Source organism: Coregonus clupeaformis, chromosome 38 (assembly GCF_020615455.1).
Source record: "Coregonus clupeaformis isolate EN_2021a chromosome 38, ASM2061545v1, whole genome shotgun sequence".
Taxonomy (NCBI): Eukaryota; Metazoa; Chordata; class Actinopteri; order Salmoniformes; family Salmonidae; genus Coregonus; species Coregonus clupeaformis.
The window spans coordinates 1,019,091-1,031,136 of NC_059229.1; the positions used below are offsets into that span (position 1 = coordinate 1,019,091).

At 45.2% G+C, this 12,046-nt stretch overlaps 1 non-coding gene across 1 annotated transcript; it reads left to right on the forward strand.

Annotated features, from left to right (window-relative positions):
• Positions 1–4,534: 4,534 nt before the first annotated feature.
• trnas-aga lies at positions 4,535–4,617 on the forward strand. Its single transcript has one exon. It is a non-coding gene; the product is annotated as a tRNA-Ser (tRNA).
• The last annotated feature ends 7,429 nt before the right edge of the window (positions 4,618–12,046 follow it).

Sequence of the window (12,046 nt, forward strand, 5' to 3'; positions counted from 1 at the left end):
AGGGATGTACGTGATCTTAAAAGTAAACCTGGTCAAGAACATACTCCATCTTGCCTGGCGAGGGTTCAGCCTCCTCGCCGCCCGGATGTACTCCAGGTTACGGTGGTCCGTCAAAATGAGGAAAGGGTGTTGAGCCCCCTCAAGCCAGTGCCTCCACACCTTTAGAGCCTGTACCACGGCTAACAGCTCCCTGTCCCCTACGTCATAGTTCCGCTCCGCCGGACTGAGCTTCTTGGAATAAAAAGCACAGGGGCGGAGTTTAGGTGGCGTGCCAGACCGTTGTGAAAGCACGGCTCCTAAACCGGCCTCCGACGCGTCCACCTCTACCTGGAACGGCAAAGAGGGATCCGGATGCGCCAGCACCGGGGCCGAGGTAAACAGGTCCTTCAGCCTCCCAAACGCCCTGTCCGCCTCGGCCGACCACTGCAGACGCACCGGACCCCCCTTCAACAGAGACGTGATGGGAGCTGCCACCTGTCCAAAACCCCGGATAAACCTCCTGTAGTAATTTGCAAACCCCAAAAACTGCTGCACCTCCTTCACAGTAGTTGGTGTTTGCCAATTACGCACGGCCGACACCCGGTCTACCTCCATCTTCACCCCTGACGCAGACAACTGATAACCCAAAAAGGAGACCGACTCCTGGAAAAACAGACACTTCTCTGCCTTCGCATACAGGTCGTGCTCCACCAGCCTCCGCAACACTCTTCGCACCAGGGCCACATGCTCGACACGGGTAGGCGAGTACACGAGAATGTCATCAATGTACACCACCACTCCCTGCCCCTGCATGTCCCTGAAGATCTCATCCACGAATGATTGGAAAACTGACGGAGCGTTCATCAACCCGTATGGCATGACCAGATACTCGTAGTGGCCCGAGGTGGTACTAAAGGCTGTTTTCCATTCATCACCCTCCCTGATGCGCACCAAGTTGTACGCGCTCCTGAGATCTAATTTCGTGAAGAAACGCGCCCCATGCAACGACTCAGTCATGGTCGCAATCAGCGGGAGTGGATAACTATACTTCACCGTAATCTGATTGAGACCACGGTAATCGATGCACGGACGCAAACCACCATCCTTTTTCTTCACGAAAAAGAAACTCGAGGACGCAGGGGAAGTGGAAGGCCGTATGTATCCTTGTCTCAGAGATTCGTCTATGTAAATCTCCATAGCTTTCTTCTCCTCCTGAGACAGAGGATACACATGGCTCCGTGGGAGCGCAGCTCCTGCCTGGAGGTCTATCGCACAATCCCCCTGCCTATGGGGTGGCAACCGCGTCGCCCTCGCCTTACTAAACGCAATAGCCAAATCCCCATATTCAGGTGGAACGGGCAATGCGGGCACCTGGTTTGGACTCTCCACCGAGGTAGCCCCTACGGAAACGCCCAAACATCTACCCACACACTGAGCAGACCACTCCATCAGAGCCCTCTCCTGCCACGAAATAGCTGGGTTATGGGTACTCAACCAGGGCATGCCCAGCACCACCGGATACGCAGGAGAATCAATCAGGAACAGCTGAATCATCTCCTGATGATCCCCCTGCGCACACATCCTAAGTGGCGCCGTGACCTCCCTGATCAAGCCCGTACCCAACGGACGACTATCTAGGGCATGAACGGGGAAAGGAACATCAACAGGAGTAAGGGGAATCCCTAACGCTAAACAAAACTTTTTATCAATAAAATTCCCAGCCGCGCCTGAATCTACCAGCGCCTTATGCTGGGAATGAGGTGCTACCTGTGGAAAACTGACAGGTATACAAAAATGGGCAACAGTGAGCTCTGGGTGAGTGGGGCGCCTACTCACCTGGAGGGAATCCCCAGTGCGGGACCTGTCGTCATCTCCCCCTAGGAGGCCATCCCCAGCACCTAGCCGCGGTGTGTCCTCCCCGACCACAGTTGGTGCAGTGGATGGACCCCCTAGCCTGCCGACTCCTCCTCTCTCTAGCGCCAGCGCCCCGAGCTCCATAGGACACGGCTCGGAGGCGCTGGAGGGTGAAATGGACGGACCCTCCGCAGGACGTCCGCGGGTAGCCAGCAGGTGATCCAGCCTGATGGACATGTCGACCAGCTGGTCGAAAGTGAGGCTGGTGTCCCTACAAGCAAGCTCCCGACGGACGTCCTCTCGTAGGCTACATCTGTATAAATCGATGAGGGCCCGATCATTCCACCCTGCATCTGCCGCTAGAGTACGGAATTCAAGAGCGAATTCCTGGGCACTCCTCCTCCCCTGCCGGAGGAAGACCAGACGCTCCCCGCCACTTTCCCCTCCGGGGATGGTCAAACACCGCCCTGAAGCGGCGGGAGAACTCGTCGTATGTAATCGTCGTGGCGTCGATCTTCCTCCACTCCCGCGTTGGCCCACTCCAACGCTTTACCGGCCAGGCAGGAGATCAGGCGGACACGCTCTCATGCCCCGAAGGTGCCGGGTGCACTGTGGCCAGGTATAGCTCCACCTGGAGTAGAAATCCCTGACACCCAGCCGCGGTCCCGTCGTAGGCCCTCGGGAGAGATAGTCGGACTCCTCGAGGTTCCGGCGCTGGAATGAGCGGGCTGGCCGATGGTGCTGGCAGGGAGGGAGGTGGTGGAGGCGTACCCCAGCCTCGGATGGTGGAAATCACCTCCTGCAGGGCGGTCCCCATCTGTTGGATCTGCCTCGTTGGTCCCGAACCTGGGCCTCCAGTCTCGTCTGAGCTGCTTCGGCTCCCTGCTGATTCCATTGAAGGTGTGTAATTGTGTCAGGCGTGCTGTAGGTGTAATGGTGGAATCAAACGCAGGACTCAGAACGATATTCCCAAAGGCTTGTATTATAGGCCAAACTAAGGCAAATGGAAACTTTGCCCGGAGGCAACAAATACGCACGAAGGCGAAAAGAAACTGCGCACAAACAGGTGCGACAAAATAGTAACCGCGCACAAACAGGTGCGACAAAATAGTAACCACGCACAAACAGGTGCGAAAATACTCCAGAGTAATGGAGAGAAGCTCAACCGAGCAATACACACAACTGACGGAAAATCAATTACACACAACACTAGACAAACACAACGAGAAACTTATAGGACACTAATTATGCCAAAACAGAAACAGGTGTGAAAACAAACAGACCAAAGCAAACGAACAAGAAACAAACAGCGGTGGCAGCTAGAATTCCGGAGACGACGAACGCCGAAACCTGCCCGAACAAGGGAGAGAGGCAGCCTCGGCCGAAACCGTGACAACTCACTACTTTGTTGAAGCACCTTTAGCAGCGATTACAGCATTGAGTCTTCTTGGGTATGACGCTATAAGCTTGGCACACCTGTATTTGGGGAGTTTCTCCCATTCTTCTCTGCAGATCCTCTCAAGCACTGTCAGGCTGGATGGGGAGATTCGCTGCACCATTATTTTCAGGTCTCTCCATAGATGTTCAATCGGGTTCAAGTCCCGGCTCTGGCTGGGCCACTCAAGGACATTCAGAGACTTGTCCCGGAGCCACTCCTGCGTTGTCTTGGCTGTGTGGTTAGGGTCGTTGTCCTGTTGGAAGGTGAACCTTCGCCCCAGTCTGAGGTCCTGAGTGCTCTGGAACAGGTTTTCATCAAGGATCTCTCTATACTTTGCTCTGTTCATCTTTCAATCGATCCTGACTAGTCTCCCAGTCCCTGCCGCTGAAAAACATCCCCACAGCATGATGCTGCCACCACCATGCTTCACTGTAGGGATGGTGCCAGGTTTCCTCCAGATGTGACGCTTGGCATTCAGGCCAAAGATTTAAATCTTGGTTTCATCAGAGCAGAGAATCTTGTTTCTCATGGTCTGAGAGTCTTAAAGTGCCTTTTGGCAAACTCAAAGCGGGCTGTCATGTGCCTTTTACTGAGGAGTGGCTTCCGTCTGGCCACCCTACCATAAAGGCCTGATAGGTGGAGTGCTGCAGAGATGGTTGTCCTTCTGGAAGGTTCTCCCATCTCCACAGAGGAACTCTGGAGCTCTGTCAGCGTGACCATCGGGTTCTTGGTCACCTCCCTGGCCTTGGCCCTTCGCCCCCAATTGTTCAGTTTGGCCAGGCGGCCAGCTCTAGGAAGAGTCTTGGTGGTTCCAAACTTCTTCCATTTAAGAATAATGGAGGGCACTGTGTTCTTGGGGAACTTCAATGCTGCAGAAATGTTTTGATACTCTTCCCCAGATCTGTGACTCGGCATAATCCTGTCACGGAGATCTACAGACAATTCCTTCGATCTCGGTGGCTTGGTTTTTGCTCTGAAATGCACTGTCAACTGTGGGACCTTATATAGACAGGCGTGTGCCTTTCCAAATCATGTCCATTCAATATATTTTTTCCACAGGTGGACTCCAATCAAGTTGTAGAAACATCTCAAAGATGATCAATGGAAACAGGATGCACCTGAGCTTAATTCCGAGTGTCATAGCAAAGGGTCTGAATACTTATGTAAATAACGTATTTCTGTATTTTATTTGTAATAAATGTGCTAAAATGTCAAAAAAACTGTTTTCGCTTTGTCATTATGGGGTATTGTGTGTAGATAACAAGTTGTCGTGGCCGAGTGGTTAAGGCGATGGACTAGAAATCCATTGGGATCTTCCCGCGCAGGTTCGAAACCTGCCGCAGTGGTCTAAGGCACTGCATCGCAGTGCTAGCTGTGCCACTAGAGATCCTGGTTCGAATCCAGGCTCTGTCGTAGCCGGCCACGACTGGGAGACCCATCGGGCGGCGCAGAATTTGCCCAGCGTCGTCCAGGGTAGGGGAGGGAATGGCTGGCAGGGATGTAGCTCAGTTGGTAGATCATGGTGTTTGCAATGCCAGGGTTGTGGGTTTGATTCCCACGGGGGGCCAGTATAAAAAAAATATAAAATATGTATGCACTCACTAACTGTAAGTCGCTCTGGATAAGAGTGTCTGCTAAATGACTAAAATGTAGATTGATGGGGGTGGGGGACAATTTAATCAATTTTAGAAAAAGGCTGTAACATAACAAAATGTGGAAAAAGTCAAGGTATCTGAACATTTTCCGAATGCACTTGTCACGTCTCCTCCCGTTGCTTCCCTCCGGCGCTCTGATTCGCCGGTCTACTGAGCCACTGGTCTGAGCTCACCAACTCGGCAACACTGGAATGGAAACCCAACGCACCCTAATCACCTCCAGCGCACCTGCACCTCATCATCTCATCACCACCCCTATTTAGCTCTGGACTGTTCTGGATGATGTTGTGTGTGAATGTTAAGCTTCGTGTCGTTTACGCTCTTTGTTATTTCGCGTTATCATTGTTAAGTAAACCTTGACCTTGTTAATTCTTGCGTCTGCGTCCTGCCTCTTCGTATACTCAGTACTTGTCACAGCACTGTATATCATGTTATTTCAAGTTATCCCTTTGGAGCACATGCAAACGCGATTTGGAGTTGTTGAATGGGAGTGACAAAATGTCTTACAATTGAATTTGAATGAACGGAATGAGGAGGATGAAGTAGAAGAGGGTGATTGAATTTAAAACAATAGTGTACGTTTTGCTCTTCCTCTGTCATGTTTCTACTTTGTCAGAAGAAGCTGTAGCTGGACTGTAGCCCTATTACTTACTAAAACTGTTGTTATACTGTAAGGTTTGTATTGTAAGAGAAAATAAAATGTTATGTTATATTCCATTATATTCTTAAAATATAGGAGTTGACTGAATGTACGCAAGTGATGTCTGCTAAATTAACAAGTTGATGGCAAAGCCATAAAGCCTCAGCTACTAAGCACAGATAAATAAAACTCAAAAAAGGTTTAACATATTTTCCAGACCTGAGCTATTTAATGTATGTTTTTTATTTATTACATTTACTTGTGGAATGTTACCGAATAGAAAACAACAATAGAAAGAAGTTCTGGGTTAGAATGGAGTGAAAGTGCACAGTACTGTAAGTACACAACAAGGCTGTGGGCCAGGTGTAAATGGTTTATCAGCCTTTCCAAGAAATTGAAATACAAAAGAAGCCATCCTCCCTTGATGGGCTATCAGCAGTACAATAGACTCTTGCCGAGCTTAGGGACTTTACATTTATTAATGGATGTTTGCGAGGCATGTCACTTTACCCATCTCTTTGCATAGCCCAACACATGCAGTGTTTTCTAACCACATCTGGATGGATCCATAATAAATTACTATGGGAATAAATATCACTGAATGACAAAAATATTGGAATAAAGTAGGCTAATGCAATTGAAGGCATCAAATTGTTGCTTACTGAAACACCCAAAGTCATCCAATTGCTCTGATAGGATTTGAAGCAATAGCCCCCATGCGGTCAACTATTTCAGCACCATTTCGCGCTAAAAGAGAGGCCATCTGTAAAACATTTTGTGTTGTGCGGCAAAACTAGGTTAATTAAAAACCTTGGAATATGATCTTTTGGATAGGGTATAGCAATCAAAACGTCTAGCCTGCATGGACATCTGTAGGATTATTTGGAAAAGTAAGCAAGCTCCAACAATCTTCAGAAATACATTTTACATTTACATTTTAGTCATTTAGCAGACGCTCTTATCCAGAGCATACATTTTTTTTGTTTTCATTTTTTTTCTCCAAAGACGCCCTCTGGTGGTCAACCTACTGCAGCATCAATGGAAACAATGGCTGACAGTAAAATGCTATGACATCATGCACTCCAACATGCCATAACATCGCACAGCATCCCGCAAGCTCTGATTCCTTATGATGCTACTTTGAAATGAGGACCCACTGCAGCAAAGTGTGAACCAACTCCATATTAATGCCCATGATTTTTAAATGAGATGTTCGACGAGCAGGTGTCCACATACTTTTGGTCATGTGGTGTATGTGAACTAGACACTTTAATCATTGTATTTACAAAGAAAATATTTGTACATTTCAATAATATATTTGTTTTTTAAGCTGTTGAATACAGACTTCTGGTGCCAAATATGTCTGTAAAAGTACACCATGGAGATTTATGCTTGTGGTCTAGTGACACCTTAAAAATACATAATATACTGAACAAAAATAGAAACGCTACATGTAAAGTGTTGGTCCCATGTTTCATGAGCTGAAATAAAAGATCCCAGATATTGTCCATACGCACAAAAAGCTTATTTCTGTCAAATGTTGTGTACAAATTTGTTTACATCCCTCTTAGTGAGCATTTCTCCTTTGCCAAGATAATCCATCCACCTGACAGGTGTGGCATATCAAGAAGCTGATTAAACATCATTATAATTACACAGGTGCACCTTGTGCTGGGGACAATAAAAGGCCACTCTAAAATCAGTGGTGTAAAGTACTTAAGTAAAACTACTTTAAAGTACTACTTAAGTAGTTTTTTGGGGTATCTGTACTTTAATTTACTATTTATATTTTGACAACTTTTACTTTTACTTCACTACATTCCTAAAGAATGACATCCAAAAGTACTCCTTACATTTTGAGTGCTTAGCAGGACAGGAAATTGGTCCAATTCACGCACTTATCAAGAGAACACGTGGTCACCCCTACTGCTTCTGATCTGGCGCACTCATTAAACACAAATGCATCATTAGTAAATAATGCATTTGGGCACCATCAGACTATTCTAGATGTATTGAGTGTTGGAGTGTGCCCCTGGCTATCCGTAAATTTTAAAAACAAGAAAATGGTGCCGTCTGCTTGGGTTAATATAAGGGATTTGAAATGATTTTACTTTTGATAATTAAGTATATTTTAGCAATTACATTTACTTTTGATACTTACTGCAAGTATATTTACAACCAAATACTTTCAGACTTTTACACAAGTAGTATTTTACTGGGTGACTTTCACTTTTACTTGAGTAACTTTCTATTAAGGTATCTATACTTTTACTCAAGTATGAAAATTGGGTACTTTTTCCACCAATATCTAAAATGTGCAGTTTAGTCACACAACACAATGCTACAGATGTCTCAAGTTTTGAGGAAGCGTGCAATAGTCATGCTGACTGCAGGAATGTCCACCAGAGCTGTTGCTAGAGAATTGAATGTTCATTTATTTACCATAAGCCAATTCCAAGGTCCAGTATGTCCAACCGGCCTCACAACCGCAGACCACGTGTAACCACTCCAGCCCAGGACCTCCGAATCCGGCTTCTTCACCTGCGGGATCGTCTGAGACAAGCCACCCGAACAGTTGATGAAACTGTGGGTTTGCACAACCGAATAATTTCTGCACAAACTGTCAGAAACCGTCTCAGGGAAGCTCATCTTCATGCTCATCGTCCTCACCACGGTCTTGACCTGATTGCAGTTTTGTGTCGTAACCGAATTCAGTGGGCAAATGCTCACCTTCAATAGCCACTGGCACACTTGAGGTGTGTGCTCTTCACGGATGAATCCCGGTTTCGTCTGTACCGGGCAGATGGCAGATGGCAGACGTGTGGGCGAGCAGTTGGCTGATGTCAACATTATAAACAGAGTGCCCCATGGTGGCGGTGGGGTTATGGTATGGGCAGGTATAAGCTGCGGACAACGAACACAATTGCATTTTATCCATGACAATTTGAATGCACAGATACCGTGACGAGATCCTGAGGCCCATTGCCGTGCCGTTCTTCTGCCACCATCACCTCATGTTTCAGCATGATAATGCACGGCCCCATGTCGTAAGGATCTGTACACAATTACTGGAAGCGGAAAATTTCCCAGTTCTTCCATGGCTTGCATACTCACCAGACATGTCACCCATTGAGCATGTTTGAGATGCTCTGAATCTACGTGTACGACAGCGTGTTCCAGTTCCCGCCAAAATTCAGTAACTTCGCACAGCCATTGAAGAGACGTCTATGAATCAGAATTTTGGACATCAAAGTAAAACACAGTAGATTTCAGTACAGAAGAGTTCAGTATAGTATAGTCAAGTAGAGTATAGTCAAGTAGAGTATAGTTCAGTACAGTACAGTAGACTAGAGTATAGTTCAGTACAGGATAATACATTATAGTGTTCTCAACTCTAGTGTGCTCTACTGTGTACTCTACTCCACTCTATTCTACTCTGCTGTACAGTACAGGACTGAACTATACTCCACTTGACTATACTGTACCTTAACTGTACTGAACTCTATCCTACTTTTCTTTACTGTGCTGTACTCTGCTGTACTCTATTGTCCAAATGTGTGAAACATAGACGTCTATGATTGGTTCAGATTTGGTCCTGACCAAATCGGAACCAATCATTGACGTCTATGTTTGGGCCAAATGAATGCCAGTCCAGACATCTGTGGACGTTGAAATCAAGGCCAGGGTGGACTGACCAAATTTCCATGGAGATCTGGTGTCGTTCAGTGCTTAGTGGGTGAGGATGCTAGTTACTGTAAATGGAGAGAGAGAGAGAGATAGGAGAGGGAGGGAGAGAGAGAGGGGTTGTCCAGACTTTTAACACTCTTGCTTTGACCACCAGATGACAGAAAAAGAAAACAGTTATCAGCTGAACATAACAGCATGCCAGTGGAAGGCAGGACAGTGGCATGTGACCTACATGTATCAAATAATCTCTCACACCAAGTTACTTCATTCCTCAGTCCCAACATGCACAGATGCAAAAATGGGCCCAGTCACCATCCCCTCACCCACCTCACACACACATACACATATACACACACTCACCCACAAAAATAAACAAAACAATTAAAATCAAATCTAAGTTTATTGGTCACATACACAGTTTAGCAGATGTTATAACGGATGCAGTTGAATTCTTGTGTTAATAGCTCCAAACAGTGCAGCAACAATGTCAAACAAGTACACAAATAACAAGAAAAAACAATAAATCTATAAATCTATACTCCATTAACTATATTGTAGCAGGGTTCATATGATACAATTAGTGGAAATTTAGAGGTGCCCTTTATTCAGTATAACCACCCTATATGATTCGTCAAACATCTAGTGCTTATGAAGATATTTTATATGCTATATAAAAGCCTTTATATGTTGTAGTTTGTTTAGAGTGGGGCCGCCTTCACAGGTTGAAGCTTTCCAGGATCAGGTCTGGACCTAAAGGCTGGACACGCTGTTGCTTTAATGACTGTGTGAATAGAATTCTATGTATCCATGTTGTCTTTCAATTTGGACAGGAAGGATGCTGCTCGGTAAACGTTCCTGGGAATTATCACAAATATATATATATATATATATATATTAATGTATTTTTGTCGATGTTCAGTAGGAGGCAAATACCTGGCCTAAAGTGTGGACTCTGCCAAGATAAGACAATATAATGAGTTCCCAGTAAGCCAACCTGCTAGGGCTGAAATGACAGTTACACCGGACCTGGTGCTCCAGGACAGAACACCCCTTTTTTTAATGTTGTTTTGCATATCGATGTTGACAGAATCCATCTGGATCATAACAGGCTTATGTGAAAGCCCTTACAGTGTTGTGGTCTTTAATGTGATTGCAGAGGCTGTGGTCATAGTGTTGTGGTCTTCAAAGGCCCATTATATGCTGGGAAGATGGTAAAATAAAAACAGTGGTGAAGTAATTCGTTTATACAGTATATTTACCACTTTCTTTACCTTACCAAGTTTGTGGTTTACTGGGAACTAATGAATGATATTTGCTGATCTTGTCAAAGAACTCGTTGCAGGCCTGACATTACAGTTACACCAGGTTGTCCGGCACAGAACACGCTCTAGGCCAGGTACTGCATTTGCATCACACTTCAGAGCCCCCTCCTACTGCATATTGGCTAATTAAACTTAATTAATTTCTACAAAAATTCCAAGGACTATTTACTCAGAGGCATCCTTCTGAATTACAAGACAACTCTATACACAATAGGGATTAATGTCAGAAACTGGGATCTGAGATTGCCTGAGCAAGCTCCCTCCTGTTTCCTGTGAAAAATAATAATTTCCAACAAAATGTCTGATACAATGTGTCTGCAAAAGCAATTGAAGAAATAGATATTCACAAAACACGAGATCAAGGGCTTACCACATTTATAAACGGTCTCTAAGTCACATGAAAGGTGCAATGTGTAACATTTCCAGGTCATTTCCCCTCAACTTTTTAATCTGATTTATTAATGCCTTTCTGAGTTTAGTACGGGAGACCAGGGGCAATTGGGGGGCAATTGTAACACTTTGAATTTCTCCAAACAAAACAAGCTAGAGTGAGAACTCACTCAGTACATGCATATTTAGGTTCTCTCCCTGCTTGAAAGGTTTCAGTCAAATATCTTACTATTTGCTTGTTTTATGGACAAATGTTTGTTATTTTGGGGGTGAATGTAGTATTTTCCAGCGGCTGTATATTTTTTCTACTGTCCTGAGCATTAATGTCCAAGAATTCAAACTAGCATAATTTTCATCACTATATTTTGGTTAAACATTGACATGATTGACATGTGTCACGATTATTGTCTCTCACTAGGCACATGAGGTTTTGTCATGGCTGCTAGGATTGGGGACAATTGTAACGCAGTGTTAAAATGACATGAATGTTTTTTAAGTTAACTGAGTTCATTTGGTTTATTTTACAGATGTTACATTTGACCCTTGGCACGGGGGCAAATGTAAGGTCAGGACTTTTCAGATTAAAATCAATATTGTGATCTGACCGTCTTATCTACAGACCTATACATGATATGAATGATTAGGAGACAGATGTACGTTTCTTGTATCAAAAAATGACTGGCCTACTTCAAGAGGTCTCTGAGCCACAGAGTGAAAGACTAAAGAATAAGCCACAATGCTGAGGACGGCCAGCTGAGCAGATCATTATATCCGGTAACAAAATAACAAATCAACCTATCAGAGACCTTAAACGGTAGAACCACCATCCAATCGTACTTGTTCAACAGGTCAATTTGGCTACCAAAGGCAGATTGTTAAACCATCCAACTGCTTGGTTTAATTTCTTACCCATGGTCTAAATGGTGAGGCAATATATTTTTGCATGATGCTTCCTTGACTAGGCCACTGATGTCATACAAAATTCAAGTGGTTGCACATACAGTACATGACCAAAAGTATGTGGACACCTGCTCGTCGAACATCTCATTGCAAAATCATGGGCATTAATATGGAGTTGGTC